Source organism: Aquarana catesbeiana, linkage group LG01 (genome assembly GCF_042186555.1).
Source record: "Aquarana catesbeiana isolate 2022-GZ linkage group LG01, ASM4218655v1, whole genome shotgun sequence".
In the NCBI taxonomy this organism is placed as follows: domain Eukaryota; kingdom Metazoa; phylum Chordata; class Amphibia; order Anura; family Ranidae; genus Aquarana; species Aquarana catesbeiana.
This window is the reverse complement of record NC_133324.1, coordinates 671,795,128-671,811,303: the sequence shown is the minus strand read 5'-3', so window position 1 is coordinate 671,811,303 and position 16,176 is coordinate 671,795,128.

Below are 16,176 nucleotides of genomic sequence, written 5' to 3'. Positions count from 1 at the left end.
ATGAAGTTCCTGCAAAGACCAACGCTAGGAGATTGATGGGTTGATTAACAGATGTTTCAATGTTTTATGTTAATTTGAATATATATATTTGTTTAAATAAATTAGGCTGCTACGGCCTTGTTAACTCCAACCTTGGTGTGGTCTCAATTAATAAGGTAAGGTTAAGAGGTTGGGGTATATAAGTGGTGGTAGAGTTACCTCTGTTATACAACAGTCAAGAAAAGCCCGGAGCAAAGCAAATGAAATGACATAGGCGGAGGGCTTACATGACTGGGGAAACAGGGTAATAGTATCAGGAGAGGGAGTGTATCAGGTTGGTGCTGGGGGGGAGGGGTTGGAGAGGAGATAAAAGGGAGGCCCCTCCCTATGAGTCATCACAGTTTTGGGAAAAGTTCCCGCCCACCCTCCCTTTGGCTTCATTGTTTTTGGCTGTTTTGTATTTCTTGCTTTTCATTTCGGACAGGTTCGTTGAATCCTGCAATGTCGTGGCAGTGGCGGGTGTTGGTCTTTGCAGGGGAAGAAAGATATTTCAGAAGGAAGAGTTCAGGAACTATCGTTGCTATGGGTCCTGATGGTGGTTTCCAGCTAATGGAGATTAGCTGGAAAGTGTTAATGGGGGCACTGCGGTTAGTGGTTGTCTCTGAGCCAGCATGTCGGCTTGAGGCCTATTAATACACTTGGAGAGGTACCGCAGTGCAGTATTGTTTTTCCACAGATGGTTATGAAGTTCCTGCAAAGACCAACGCTAGGAGATTGATGGGTTGATTAACAGATGTTTCAATGTTTTATGTTAATTTGAATATATATATTTGTTTAAATAAATTAGGCTGCTACGGCCTTGTTAACTCCAACCTTGGTGTGGTCTCAATTAATAAGGTAAGGTTAAGAGGTTGGGGTATATAAGTGGTGGTAGAGTTACCTCTGTTATACAACAGTCATGCCTTTTTTCTGCCTTGGTAGTTTCCACTTTTCACCTTCACCATTGTTCTTTCTTATCTATAACCTGTTCCAAAATGTCCCAAGGGGTTTTCTCTCCACTGTCTGGATGTGGTACACACTGTTTGAGTTACTCTCTCATTTACAGCATCTTTTAAACTGGGGGCCAGCAACCCATTAATCGTGGTCTACCTGTCGACAACACAAAGGTGACTGGTAAACTGCGAACAGGTCCCTGCACTGCTGACCCCTGCCTTCTAGGTGCTGGCGCTTCTCCCCCACCCCCCATTCTCCTCCACCGTGCCTCCTCTGCTGCTGTCATCAGTGCACAGCAGAGAGCGGGAGGCAGCACAGCTTAGGATAGAGGTAGGGAGGGAGGGAGGGAGGGAGGAGGAGCTGGCCAAATTTAACTTTTTAAGTTAACCCACAGATGATTAACTGCTTGAACACAGGGCAGTCCTAAGCAACCATTTACCAGTTTGTTAATATGAAAAGTCATTCTGGAAGTTCCTGCTCCCGCCCTCCGTCCAGAACTGTGCTGCCTTCCACTCTCTCCTCTGTGTACCCAGCCTACACATTGCATATGTGTGGGGGGTGATGTTAAGAATGTAGGTGACATTGCTTTGCAACACTGCTTTCGGAGGGAAGGGGTCGCAGAGGACACTGCTGAGGGGAGGAAAGTGGAGCCAGAGGTCACTGCTGTGGTGCAAGGGGAGGGGGGGGGCAGAGGACACTAGTGTGTGTGTGTGTGTGTGTGTGTGTGTGGTAGAGGGCACTAGTGTGGGGGGATGTGATGTTAAGGGGCAGAGGACACTGCTCTGGACAAGGCTACCCCCATAGAAGTACCCACTACCACCCTTCACATCACCCCCTGCACACAGTAGTGTCCTCTGCACCCCCCCTTTACCACATAGCAGTGACCTGTGACCCCCTTCCACCCAGCAGTGTCCTCTGTCCCCTCTTTACTCCCATAGACTTGCATCATTTGCTGGCAGTTTTTCACTTAGGAGATTTCCCTTTGTGTCCTGGAAATCCAACAGGAAATGGGAAGAAATGTCTCCAATGTGAATGAAGGTTCCATCTTTGGGAGGACAGGTGTCCACATTGGAGGATTTTCCCTAATTTCTTCCTCTGACATTTTCACTTTCTGGCTCAGGGACAATGCTCACTTTTACAAATAGGTGTCTATTTAAAGCGGTGTTGTGCCCAAAAAAAAAAAAAAAATTAAAAGCCAGCAGCTACACATACTGCAGCTTCTGGCTTTTAATAATAGGACACTTAACTGTCCTGGAGTCTCGTGATGTCGGCACAGCGGCTGATGTTTCCATCAGCTGTCGGGTGCTGCCGTCGCCGCCATTGCGGGTAAGTGTAACCGGCAGTGTAGCCTTACGGCTTCACGCCGGGAACCCTACTGCGCATGCACGGGGCCCCGCTCCTCTGCCCTACTGGCCCGGCGACAGGGAGAGGAAGAGGGAGCGCTGCAGTGCTGTCACGTGCCATGGCCCGGACTCCCGGAAGTGGAAACAGGATACCTGTCAAAGACAGGTATCCTGTCCCCCCTCCCCCCGTAAGGTGCCAATTGTGGCACTGGAGGTGGAGAAGAGACAAATGAGTAGAAGTTCCACTTTTGGGTGGAAGTCCACTTAAAGAAAAACCGTGATAATTCTAGTATTATCACAATTTATCTTTTTTTTCCTGCATATCATGGTGGTGTCTTACCATTGTAATGAGGCTGTTTAATAAACAGCAGTTTGGAACTTGAGCTCAGTGAAGAGCTGTTATAAACAGCAGTGAGACATCACCATGATAGGCAAAGAAAAGAATGCGGGGAATGCTTTTGAAACTGCACAGCAGGTCCTACTGTGTGACTGAGCACCCACATGTTTTCCTCTGAGACCTGCCTGGAACAGGGCAGACTAAGGCCTAACTCACAGATTGCACACAGTCCACAGCCTTCCCAGTAGTCCATTGCACTCTCACACATGCAGGTTTGGTGTGTCTGAAACATGGAGTGTCCTGCACACCCACTCATCATACTTGTGGTGACCTGTAGCAGCAACCCTTTTTCAGCTGGGGATACTTGTTGCATCAGGCCTGATGTCTTGCATGTGCTTACAGGATAGAGCTCCTACCCCCCTATCCACCACCATACCCTAGCTCGACCAGGTTTGCACAGAGTTGATTCTACTGGGATCCTACCTCTCAATGTGTGTGTCATGAGATGCACGATCTAGCATAGGCTTAACAGGACACTATCTTTCTTCACAGCAGCAAAGATACAAAGGATCCACTCCAGACACTTGAATCAGCTACAGGCTCAGTCCTACTCAATGTTATTGAGGACAGGGCCGGTGCTACCACTAGCCAAACTAGGCAGCCACCTAGGGCATACTGCTGCCTAGGGCGCCCGGTCACTGGTGTTCCTACTCTCTTCTCTCTGCAGCAAGCAACTAAGTCTCAGCATCTGCAGGCAGCCGTTGCTCCATTCGCACATAGTGTCAGAGGCGCAGCAGCGGCAGAGGACTGTGTCTGTGTCCTGACTCCCGAATGAATGGAAGCAAGCAAACATTCATTGATGGGCACTAGGGATGAGCTTCGTGTTAACATCGGCTGTTCGATCGTTCGCCGAATTGCGAACGATATGGGCCGTTCGCGACAAATTCGTGTGGCGCGTCACGGCCCATAATTCACTGCGGCATTGCAGTGCATTGCTTGCTGATGATTGGCCAAGCATGCACTATGACCCGCATGCTTGGCCAATCACAGCGCTGCCTTAACAGAGAGCCATAATTGGCCAAAGCCAAGGAGGCTTTGGCCAATTATGGCTCAGGGGATTTAGTACACGCCCCACACTATATAAGGCCGCCTGCATGGCGGCCCTGTGCAGTGTGTTCCGGTGTGCTTAGAGAGAGAGAGAGAGAGACAGTGTCATTTCATTTGAGTTAGCTAGATTAGGCAGGACAGTCAGTCAGTTAGCTGCACTTAAAGTGTATTGTGTATATATATGCATCCCAGGTGTTGCATATATATATATACACTGTATTCAGGTTAGCTAGATCCGTTCCTGTTATCTTCTAGACTATTTACATTTAGTGCAGTGCGTCCTGCTCAGTGTTCAGCTAGATCCGTTCCTGTTATCTTCTTACTGACAGGCAGACTTGTCTTGTTACAGTATTTTAAAGAAAATTACTGGTGTTCTTTTGATCCTATTAGTACCACAGTCAGGCAGCTAGACTATTTACAGTTAGTGCAGTGCGTCCTGCTCACAGTGTTCTGCTAAACCTACAAGTTAGTGGGGTGCGTCCTGCTCACAGTGTTCAGCTAAACCTACAAGTTAGTGGGGTGCGTCCACCTCACAGTGTTCAGCTAAACCTACAAGCTAGTGGGGTGCGTCCTGCTCACAGTGTTCAGCTAGATCCGTTCCTGTTATCTTCTTACTGACAGGCAGGCTTGTCTTGTTACAGTATTTTAAAGAAAATTGCTGGTGTTCTTTTGATCCTATTAGTACCACAGTCAGGCAGCTAGACTATTTACAGTTAGTGCAGTGCGTCTTGCTCACAGTGTTCTGCTAAACCTACAAGTTAGTGGGGTGCGCCCTGCTCACAGTGTTCAGCTAAACCTACAAGTTAGTGGGGTGCGTCCACCTCACAGTGTTCAGCTAAAGCTACCTGTAGAAGGTTGGTGGTGTTCTCATACTACAGGCAGGCAGTTGATTTTGCTAGCTGCAGTATCAGTACATATATATATATATATATATATATATATATATATATATATATATATATATATATATATATATATATATATATATATATATATATATATATCCCAGCTTAGTGCAGCTACAGGCCATTAGTATGTCTGGAAGGCCAAGAAGGAGAGGCAGACAGTCACAAGCCAATAAGAGAGGGCAAGCAGGCTCTGTGTCTAGTGCTGGTCGTGGAGACGGTGCATCCTCATCAGCACGTGGCCATGGGACACGCTTGGCCTTTTTTTCGGCAGCTGGCCATGTTGAGCCGCAACATGCGGAAGACTTGGTCGAGTGGATGACCAAGCCGTCCTCATCCTCCTCATCCTCTCTCACCCATGTCCAGGGTACTTTGTCTGGCAAAGCAGCGGCCTCTTCCCTTGGCTCAATGTCATCAGTGACTCCTTCCCTAGCCCCACCATGTCCTCCTGAGGAGTCCCTCGAACTGTTTGACCACAGTGTTGGGTACATGCTCCAGGAGGATGGCCAGCGTTTGAAAGGCTCTGATGATGATACTGAGCTCGATGAAGGCAGTAACACGAGCACGGACAGAGGGGGTGCCCAAGAAGGACAGCAATCTGGCAGTCATGCTCCCCTGCTGCAGCATACTGCCAGGTTTGTTCCAGTGATGAGGAGGGAGGGGATGATGAGGTCACTGACTCAACGTGGGTGCCTGATAGGAGAGAGGAGGAGGAGGAGGAGGAGGAGGAGGCGGCGGCACATCACCAACGAGGCAGGATGCCCTCCAGGGGCCAGCCTAAGGGCAGCACATTGACTGCATCACACCCCAAAGCTCCACATGTGCAGGGCGCTGCAGTCTCTGCGCGTTATTCAAAAAGTTCTTTGGTGTGGGCCTTTTTTGAGACGAGTGCATCAGATCGCACCGCTGCTATTTGCAACATATGTCTCAAGTGTATCTCGCGTGGCCAAAACATCTCCCGCTTGGGTACCACATGCTTGACCAGACCTATGTTGACCTGCCATGCAGTTCGTTGGCAAGCGTATCTAAAAGACCCACACCAAAGAACAAAGAGGATTTCTCCTTGCTCCTCATCAGCTGAGATTTCCAACCCCACTAGACCTTCAGTCCTCTCTGAGACCTGCAGTGAGAGGAATGAAGGTGTAGAATTAGGTGTGTCACAGCCAAGTACTTGTGGGCAATCTGCTTTTGGTACACCGACGTCAGATTGTACCAGGCAAATTTCCCTGCCCCAGCTGCTGCACCGCCGAAAGAAGTTTGCTCCCAGCCATCCACATGCCCAGCGGTTGAATGCTAGCTTGGCAAAATTGCTAGCACTTCAACTGCTGCCTTTTCAGTTGGTAGACTCTGCCCCCTTCCGTGAGTTTGTGGAATGTGCGGTTCCTCAGTGGCAGGTACCCAAACGCCACTTTTTCTCACGGAAGGCGATTCCGGCTCTCTACCGGCATGTGGAAGGCAATGTCCATGCCTCGCTGGACAGGGCGGTCAGCGGTAAGGTGCATATTACCGCTGACTCATGGTCCAGCAGGCATGGACAGGGACATTACCTAAGTTTCACGGCGCATTGGGTGACTCTGCTGGCAGCTGGGAAGGATGCAGGACAAGGTGCAGTAGTGTTGGAGGTTGTTCCGCCACCACGCCTCCAAAATGCTGATTGTGACACACCTCTCTCCTCCACCCCCTCCTCTTCTTCTTCCTCCATGGCCTCTTCCTCGGAACCAGCGGTGCTCCGTAGGCGTTCAAGGGGCTACGCAAGTACGCAGGCCAAAAGATGCCATGCGGTGCTTGAGCTGGTGTGCTTGGGGGACAGGAGCCACACTGGGGCAGAGGTTCTGTCAGCTCTGCAGGGGCAGGTTCAGAGGTGGTTGACGCCACGCCAACTTAAGGCAGGAATGGTGGTTTGCGACAATGGCACCAACCTCCTCTCTGCCCTCCGACAGGGACAAATGACCCATGTGCCCTGTTTGGCTCATGTCCTTAACTTGGTGGTGCAGCGGTTCTTGGGCAGGTACCCGGGGTTACAGGATGTCCTGAGGCAGGCCAGGAAAGTCTGTGTGCATTTCCGTCGGTCATATAATGCCAGTGCTCGGCTGACGGACCTCCAAAAGGAGTTTAACCTGCCCAAGAACCGCCTAATCTGTGACATGCCCACCAGGTGGAACTCAACGTTGGCCATGCTGCAGCGGCTGCACACGCAGCAGAGGGCCATCAATGAGTACCTGTGCGACTATGGCACCAGGACAGGGTCAGGGGAGCTTGGTTTTTTTTCCCCACGCCAGTGGGCCATGATCAGGGATGCATGCACTGTCCTGTCACCATTTGAGGAGGCCACGAGGATGGTGAGCAGTGACAGTGCATGCATCAGTGACACTGTCCCCCTTGTCCACCTGTTGGAGCACACGCTGCGTGGAATAATGGACAGGGCACTTGAGGCATAACAGAGGCAGGAAGAGGAGGACTTCCTTAGCTCTCAAGGCCCCCTTTATCCAGACAGTGTTCCTGCGTGCCCGCCGATCACACAGGAAGAGGACGAGGAGGAAGAGGAGGAGGAGGAGGAGGAAGATTGTGTCAGTATGGAGGTGGAGCCTGGCACTCAGCATCAGGGATCAGTCCCAAGAAACACATGGACTTGTACGTGGCTGGGAGGAGGTGGCTGCGGACGTTGTTGTCCTTAGTGACCCAGAGGACTCCGGACCGAATGCCTCAGCAAACCTACGCTGCATGGCCTCCCTGATCCTGCAAAGCCTGCATAAGGATCCTCGTATTCGTGGTATCAAGGAGAAGGACCAATACTGGCTGGCAACCCTCCTTGATCCACGTTACAAGGGTAAGGTTGCGGACCTTATCTTGCCATCGCAGAGGGAGCAGAGGATGAAACATCTTCGGGAGGCCTTGCAGAAAGGTCTGTGCAACGCGTTCCCAGAGACTGGGAGGTTACAAACTCCTGTTTCTGGACAACGTGTTGCTGAGGTTTCGGTCAGTCAAAGAAGGAGCGGTGGAGAAGGTGGCCGTCTGACCGATGCGTTCAGACAATTTTTTGGTCCGCAGCCCCAAGGTATGATCGGTTCCAGCAACCATCGCCAGCGTCTGTTTTACATGGTGCAGGAATACCTAGGGGCAAGATCAGACTTGGACACCTTTCCCACCGAAAATCCTCTGGGTTACTGGGTCTTGAGGATGGATCACTGGCCAGAGCTTGCACAGTATGCAATTGAGCTACTGGCCTGTCCTGCATCCAGCGTTCTTTCGGAACGCACATTCAGTGCTGCTGGAGGCGTGGTAACCGATCACAGGGTGCGTCTGTCCACTGACTCGGTCGATCGACTGACCTTCATAAAAATGAATGAGTCTTGGATCACCACCAGCTACCAAGCACCTGATGCTGATGTAACCGAATAATTTTTTTTGAAATCTCAGATCCCTTCAAAGACTGCCTATGCTGATGCTGAGTGACTATCCCTGAGTAATTATCCTCTTCCTCCTCAATCATCATGCTGATAGCTTGTAAGAACATTTTTGGTTCTGGGTGCCACCACCAGTGCCTAAGGCACAATTTTTCAGCCCCTGTTTAACAGGGGCGTGTAATTACGATTTTTGATGTAATACTTTGCAGCAGGGCTCGTTCCTGCATTCCAACTAGAGTGTCTGTGAGGGGTTGCAGTGTTGTGGCACCAGCACCAGTGCCTAAGGCCCAATTTTTCAGCCCTTGTTTAACAGGGGCGTGTAATTACAATTTTTGATGCAATACTTTGCAGCAGGGCTCGTTCCTGCATTCCAACTAGAGTGTCTGTGAGGGGTTGCAGTGTTGTGGCACCAGCACCAGTGCCTAAGGCCTAATTTTTCAGCTCCTGTTCAACAGGGGCATGTAATTACAATTCTTGATCTAATATTTCACAGCAGAGCCCTGTGAGGGCTTACAGTGTTGTGGCCACAGCAACACCTAAGGCCCAAATTTCTGCTGAGTATATAGGGCAGGACCCTACTTTCAAACAACTAACTTACAAACAACTCCTACTTGCAAACGGAAGGAGACAACAGGAAGTGAAATCTACCCCTAGGAAGGGAAATTCTCTCCTGTAAGAGTTAATATGGGAAAAACATTTCTCCTTTCCACTGATGCTTTCCAATCCATTGGGACAAAAAGTGAGGTGAAATCTTCTGAAGAGGAGGAAAGACAGCAAAACAAATGTCACAGGGGTGATAACCCTTTCCTATGTTTTCCAAAAAGCTTAAAAAAGATTTTTTGGCTGGAGCTAAACACGTTAAAAATGTACCCGTTCAAAATTACAAAGAGATTCTACTTAACAACAAACCTACAGCCTGTATACTGCTGTTCAGAGTATATAGGGCCTGGTGGCCCCACACCTTTCCTTATTTTAATTTGGGTGCGGGGTTCCCCTTAATATCCATACAAGACCCAAAGGGCCTGGTAATGGACTGGGGGGTACCCATGCCATTTGTGTCACTGATTTTCATCCATATTGCCAGGACCCGACATTACATTAAACCCACAAGCAGTTTTAAATGAGATTTTTTCCTTTAAAAATGACATTTGGTGCAGGGACTGTTCTAAACACGGGAAACACGCGTCACTTTACAGGCATACTATAGACACCCCTCAGGTACGATATTTAAAGGAATATTTCACTTTTTTTTTTTTTACTTTAAGCATCATTAAAATCACTGCTCCCGAAAAAACGGCCGTTTTTAAAAGTTTTTTTTGCATTGATACATGTCCCCTGGGGTAGGACCCGGGTCCCCAAACCCTTTTTAGGACAATACCATGCAAATTAGCCTTTAAAATGAGCACTTTTGATTTCGAACGTTCGAGTCCCATAGACGTCAATGGGGTTCTAACGTTCGTGCGAACTTTCGGTCCGTTCGCAGGTTCTGGTGCGAACCGAACCGGGGGGTGTTCGGCTCATCCCTAATAGGCACTGGTCGGCTGCATTAATGGACACTGGTAGGCTGAATTTGATGGGCTTGGTGGGCTGCATTTGATGGGTGCTTCATTAAAAAGGTGGGGTATACATAGGTAGGGCAAAGGGGGTGGAGTCAGGGGTGGAGCCAAGGGGGCGGCAAAATGAGTTTTTGCCTAGGGTGTCAAAAATCCTTGCACTAGCCCTGACTGAGGTAGTTACATAACATTTTAGTTAAATGATTTCCTTGTCATTCAGCAATAGGAAGGCTCTTGTGAAAGTGTACCTTCTGTTCCCAGCAGCATGGATGCTCATCTTAGGGGTAAAAAAAGAAAGGATTAAGTTCTTACATCATCGCTTTCTCTTGGCTCTTCTCTATTCATCAGCCAGCCTGGACTCCTCTAGACTTCCTGAGATAAGCTCTAACCCAAGCTTATATAAGATCCTACCAGGAAGGATATGAAATCACCCCCCTTCCTAAAAGGATTTAAAGAAGAAACCTTCCTTAAAAGGGGCAATCAAGTAACACCTGCCTCCACATTGAAGGATCATAGGTTATTCCTCAGAAAGAAGGTAGAAAAAAACACATAAAAGCGTCACAGGTTCCTGTCCTGCTGGCAGGAAGGATTTCAAGAAGATACCCTCCTTAAAGGAGCAACCAAGTTTCTCCTGCCTACATTCCCCCCCCCCCCCCCCTTTTTAAAGTGATTTCAATGGCTTTGCACAGAGCAGCCTGGATCCTCCTTTTCTTGGTCCCCTGCCCTCAACCCCACTGAATGCCCTCCATAGCAAGCCACTTGCTATAAGGAGGGGCACTCATGCGGGCTCTCTCCCGAGCCAGCTCTGTGTGTGCATTGACACAAAAAAAGCAGCTTGGCCCTGCCCCCTGCTCCCTCCTCACTCACTGTGATTGGCAAGAGTGAGAGCCAATGGCTCTCCATGCTGTCCCTGAGCCAATGAGGAGGGAGAGAGAAGAGAGAGCTGCAGTCCTGATCACATCACTGGATCACGATTGGGCTCAGGTAAGTATAAGGGGGGAGGGGGGATGCTGCACGGCAGTTTCTCCCAGCAAAGTTTCAGCTCTCTGGATCCGACTATGAACAACTGTGGCTGCAGCTCTGTTATCTCCCATCTCGCCTATAGCTTCACATTCTGCTCTCAGCGGCAGCTTCCCTTCCCGTACCTCCAGCGGCCTCCTCTCCACTAAGCCTCCATTGACTCGAGACATCCATCTGCCTGCGGACATGGACTTGTTCTACCATGACTTGCCTTTCATTGCTTCACCCATGTGAGTGCATAATCATACAGTTTTAATAAATTTGTACTACACTATATTGGGCTCCTTAGCACCTCTCTCCTCTTCTATCCATATTCTTCCCAGATCATGTTCATCAGGTAGCGGTGTAAGCAGAAAACATTGGTCAGTTTCCTAGCATGACCCTCTCCCAGGGGAAGATAAGAATTAGGTACCTGGTTAGGCACATTATATGCCGGTAAAGTAGCCACCAGAGCAGAGCCAGAACTGTCCAAGTCCCAACTCTCACACTCCTCCTGTGCCATGGCTCCAGGCGTCGGAATAACAGGATGCTTTGTGTTCTCAGGAGCAAGTTCCACTTCACATGAGGAAACCTTTACAAAGACGGGCTCTGTTTAGCTCATGGGCCTTGAAGCAGGCTGCACAGGTGACAGCTCAGTCTTAGCAAAAAGTACAAAAGAAGTCTTTACCTCCTCAGAGATTTCATTCTTCAACTCGGGCTTCAAACAGTCCTCTGTAACTTGATTCTTGCCTGCTGCTGCAGGCGATGGCTCCAATGCAGATAATTGTGCCTGCTCCTCAGTTACAGGCACATCACTGGCCACTGCTGCCTCAGGTAGATCTGTATCTGGAACAGCATCAGATGTTTTGTCTGTCTCCCAGTTGGTGGGTTCTTGCGGCTCGACCCTTGCCCTGATGGGGAATCCAGCCTCTGCCAAGTTAGAGCCTTGATCAGTGATGAAATTTTCTGCACAGTCACCTGCTCTCACGCGGAGCCTTCCTTCCAGGACGCACTCAGGTCCCTTGGTGTATCCTTCTCTGTGCACTATGCACAATGTCAAAAAGGAAGGCGTCACATTTCTGACTACTTGCCCATGGTCAGATCTCCAAATTTACATGGTTGCAGACTAAACATCCTCATTGTCCAGTGTTCACTAAGCAGACAAGCCAACACACTCCTCTGCTTCTCACATGTGGATGTGTTGAGCCCCGCCTCCCCAACCTTTTATGTGCTGAAAGAAGCCTACTTAACTTCTCAAAGCTTTCTGAAGCTCCTAGAACATTCTGGAACATTCCAGGCTCTTCCCCGCTTCCCCAACCTTTTATGTGCTGAAAGAAGCCTGCTCAACTTCTCAAAGCTTTTTGAAGCTCCTAGAACATTCTGGAACATTCCAGGATCTTCCCCACCTCACTCAATTGCCACCAGCAGCTGATAGGGTGATCCTGTTAACTACACCAGGTTGTGGGCAAAACCCACTGCAACACTGAGTCACCCACATTCTCACCTTTGGGACCCGCCTGGAACAGGGCATATTAAGGCTTACCTCACAGGACACACACATCCCTCTCGGTACTCCTTTGCATGTATGATGTGTCTGACACATGAAGTGCCCTGTACACCCACACACCATACTCCTGGTCACCTGTAGCCTCGACACTCTTCCAGTTGGGGCAACTTCTTGTATCAGGCCTGATGTCTTGGATGTGGTTACAGGATAGGGCTCCTAGGTCCCTATCCACCACAGTTCCCAAGCCCAACCAAGTTTGCACAGAGTTGGTTCCACCGGGATTCTACCACTCAGTGTGTGTTTCTCATGGGATGCATAGGCGTAACAGGGCACTAGCCCACTTCACAGCGACAAGGGTACTAAGGATTCACTCCAGACACTTGAACCAGTCACAGGCTTAACCCAACTAGATTTTAATTGAGATAGTCGATTAATCACTCAAGCAAATTATATACTGTACTTTTTGTGCGCAGTAGCAGAGATCCCGAGGATAGCAAAGAAAGGATTAATTCCTCACACTCTCTCTTGGCTCTTTTTTTCCCATCAGCCAAGCTGGACTCCTCTGGACTCCCTGAGATAAGCTCTAACCCAAGCTTATATAATATCCTGCCAGAAAAAATGTGAAATCATCCCCCTTCCTGGAAGTATTTAAAGAAGAAACCTTCCTTAAAAGGGCAACCAAGTAACACTTGCCTCCACATTGAAGGATCATAGGTTATTCCCCAGAAAGAAGGTCAAAAAATACCACATAAAAACATCACAGGTTCCTGTTCTGCTGGCATGCTATGTATCACAAACTTTCTGTACAGAAGCAGCTGTCAGGGGAGATCATTGGCTTTTGGGCTCTGAAGCAGGCACTGTAAATCTGCTGAGCCCAGACTCTCCAGACAGCTTTTCAAATCTTCAGTTGCTGCCTTTATGGGCTCATTCACGTGTAGCAGAATCCCAGGCCCCCAGAGGCCTAATGGTGACCTCCAGAGTTAGTTGACATCCTTCCTTGTAAGGTGGGTTACCAAGCATAGTGGGTGTAATGCAAGATGAAATGATGGGCGCCAGTCACTTTTTTGAATGCGAACAAGAGATTTATTGTCTCTTAACAAGAACTGTGGGGGAGCGAGTTAGGGCCAGGACACCCTTGGTAGATGCAATGTTAATTGGCAGACTCCAAAAGACTATAGGAAGACAGCTATACAGGGAAAGGCCTCCAGCCGAATGCCACGTCTGTATAGGTAGGACTGCTGTCTCCTATGGCACTGAACTTGTAACAGTCACTAAAGGTAGTTGTACATAACTCTTGGTAAAACAGAACAGTCCGTTTCTTATTTCTTAACAGTATCCCACTGTAGGTCTTCAATCACTGAACTCCCAGTCTCTCACTAGACTTCCAAATCCCAGTCATCATCGGATCTCCTGAGCTCTTCCACAGCTATCCTGCTGTATACTCCTCAAGCGTCATCCCCGCTAACCTGCTGGGTCCCTGGCTTGGCACTCGCTGAAGCTTTCCCACTTCTTCACCATGCCCGGCTGGTGATAAGACTGCTCTGGTTCTTGCTCAAGCTTACTCACTGTAGTCTCCGGTAATAAGGTGGATGGTCCCTTAGTGGCTTCTCACTTTGTGATTGACTGTCGCGTTGTTTTTTTCCCATATGTTTTGGGTTTGATTTGTCATCTTCTTTTCTTTTTCTTGCACTGCACCACAGAGCATACATCATGTTAGCGCTACATATCTTTACACGGTCCCTTAGTGGCTACACACCCTAGAGCGATGGCTGCCATTTTTCCACACTGAAAGAATGCCAGTCACTGCTATGGCACATAAAATTAAATTATTACCTTCCTGTTTTTTTTCTCAGTTTTTTCACCCAAAAAGTTTTTATCACTAATGTTGGCTTGGTCATAAATCTATGGGACTTTTCTCCATATTATCACAATGATAAGACATTTTTGTGCCTTGCACCATTTATTTAACAGGTCCATTCCGATTACTTTCTCTGTACTTATCACCAAGAATTTATGTTGAAGAGAAGGAACAAGAAATCCCCCGATTTTTAGTTCCTACCTGACTTATCACCGTTTAGTAAACACCTCACTGGGGATAATCACCTGGTAAGTGGTGAAAGGTTTTAGCACCACTTATTACTGGCTTTTCACAGTTTATTGAATGTACACCATAGAAAGGTGAATCTTCACAATGGAAACACAAATAATAATAAACACTTGATAAAGGGTTTCCTACAGCATCCAAAACTTAAAAAAAGCTAGGAGGAACTGTTTGGCATATTTATGAGGGCCGCAGCCAATCTCCAACAGGCAACTTCATAAATAGGCATGAGTCATGCCAGCAGGGGCAGTCAGATGGAAGATGTAGTGCTGAGGAGGCCGTCGGTCGCCCTTGAGGGTGCCCCCTAGTCTGGGGGTGGTGACCTTGCGCCTAGAGCTCAGGTGATGGAAGGATCCCCCACAACAAATGAAGGAACCCCTTCCTGGAGGCACGGGAGCAAGGAGAGGACAGCAGGAACAGGCCAGCATGTCTGGGAGATCTCCTGAGAAGTCAGCTGGGTGGGCTGGTGAGTGTTCAGTCTGGGAAGACTGTGGAGAGAGTGTCAGTCTGGGAGGACTATGGAGAACTTAGCCAGGAGGGCTAGTGAAAGAGGCAGTTACAGCCAGGCAGACTAGCAGTGCCTAAAGAGGTGGTGCTGGGATCAGTAGCAACAGGCATGTATGCTGGACACTGACTTTTTTTCATCTACACACCAAAGGGTCCTTGGGTTCCTGCATATAACAGGCTGTTGCTCAAAATGCTGTGTCAGATCCACCATCAGTGTGCCAGCAGAGCACTGCAAGCAAGTGGGTGCTGGAGGAAGCAGAGGCCTGCATATAGACTGTATATAGGAGAAGTTATCCCTGGAATTATTTTGAAGTCAAATGGGCATCCCATAATTCCCTAACCCCAAAAAAACAAAATACTGGACTGACTGGGAGACTGTAGGAAGAGAGACTGGGGAATCCCAGTTACTTGCGGCATCTTAGGGGGTGCGCTACATTAGTCTTAGTCGACAATGTCTTCTAGTGACCACTGCAACCTAAGCCAGCCATAGATGGTTCGAATCTCAGCTAGTTTAGCAGGGACCTGCCGAGATTCAAACCATATATGGGTAGGCTCCATTGATCGACCTAGGTACTGCCAGCATGTCAGATTTTCAACATGCGATTATTGCCAGCAACTATAGTCACTAGCAATAATAACTGTTCTCTTCCTGGCTGGGATGGCTCCCCATGCCCTCCCCACCGAGAGAACACAATAGCTCCGTGGGAGTGATTCCCTCATTCGTCCTTGCAGGAAAGAAAATCACATAATCTATGGCCTGCCTTACACATAGAACTGAATGACTCAACTGTTAGATGGCTCAGTCTGAAGTTTCATTCAGTCAAAACCACCCATTAGGCAGACTGCCACTGCTGTGTTGTTTTCTAAGCTAACTTAAGTGTTCCCCGGAGCCATAGTGCCCTGAGGAACACTTTTTCATATTTTAAATACAGCTGCAGGCATCACCCTGGTACAACCCCTTCAAGCCAAAGCCACATATTTGCATACCGTCGGCGTGAAGGGGTTAAAATGTCCAGTAGCCGGGTGCCCGTAAATTCATCACGTGCACTGACAGGCCAGACATTTAGCGGAGGTGGGCCGGTTACGGCCCACAGGCCGCAGGTTACCGACCCCTGCCTTAAGAAAGATCTGGCCATGAAGAAGATCTCAAAGAAAATGCCCCCCTGCTTGTACAGTATTTGTAGCACAACCCCAGGGACAACTTCCTCCCTATGACCATCTTAATAATGGTTTGATTGGGTCTAATCAACCCAATATTGCCAATTTAAGATCTTTACAGACCCCTAGAGGAAGAGGGCGTGATAATAAGAATAACCCCTCTCAACACAGGGGTAGAAATACAAGTTTTCATACTCCATCTCAACCACAAAGAAGTAGAGGTAACAACTCTAATAGAAGGGGTGGGAGGGGTCACTTTAGAGGAAATCAACGAGATTCTAAA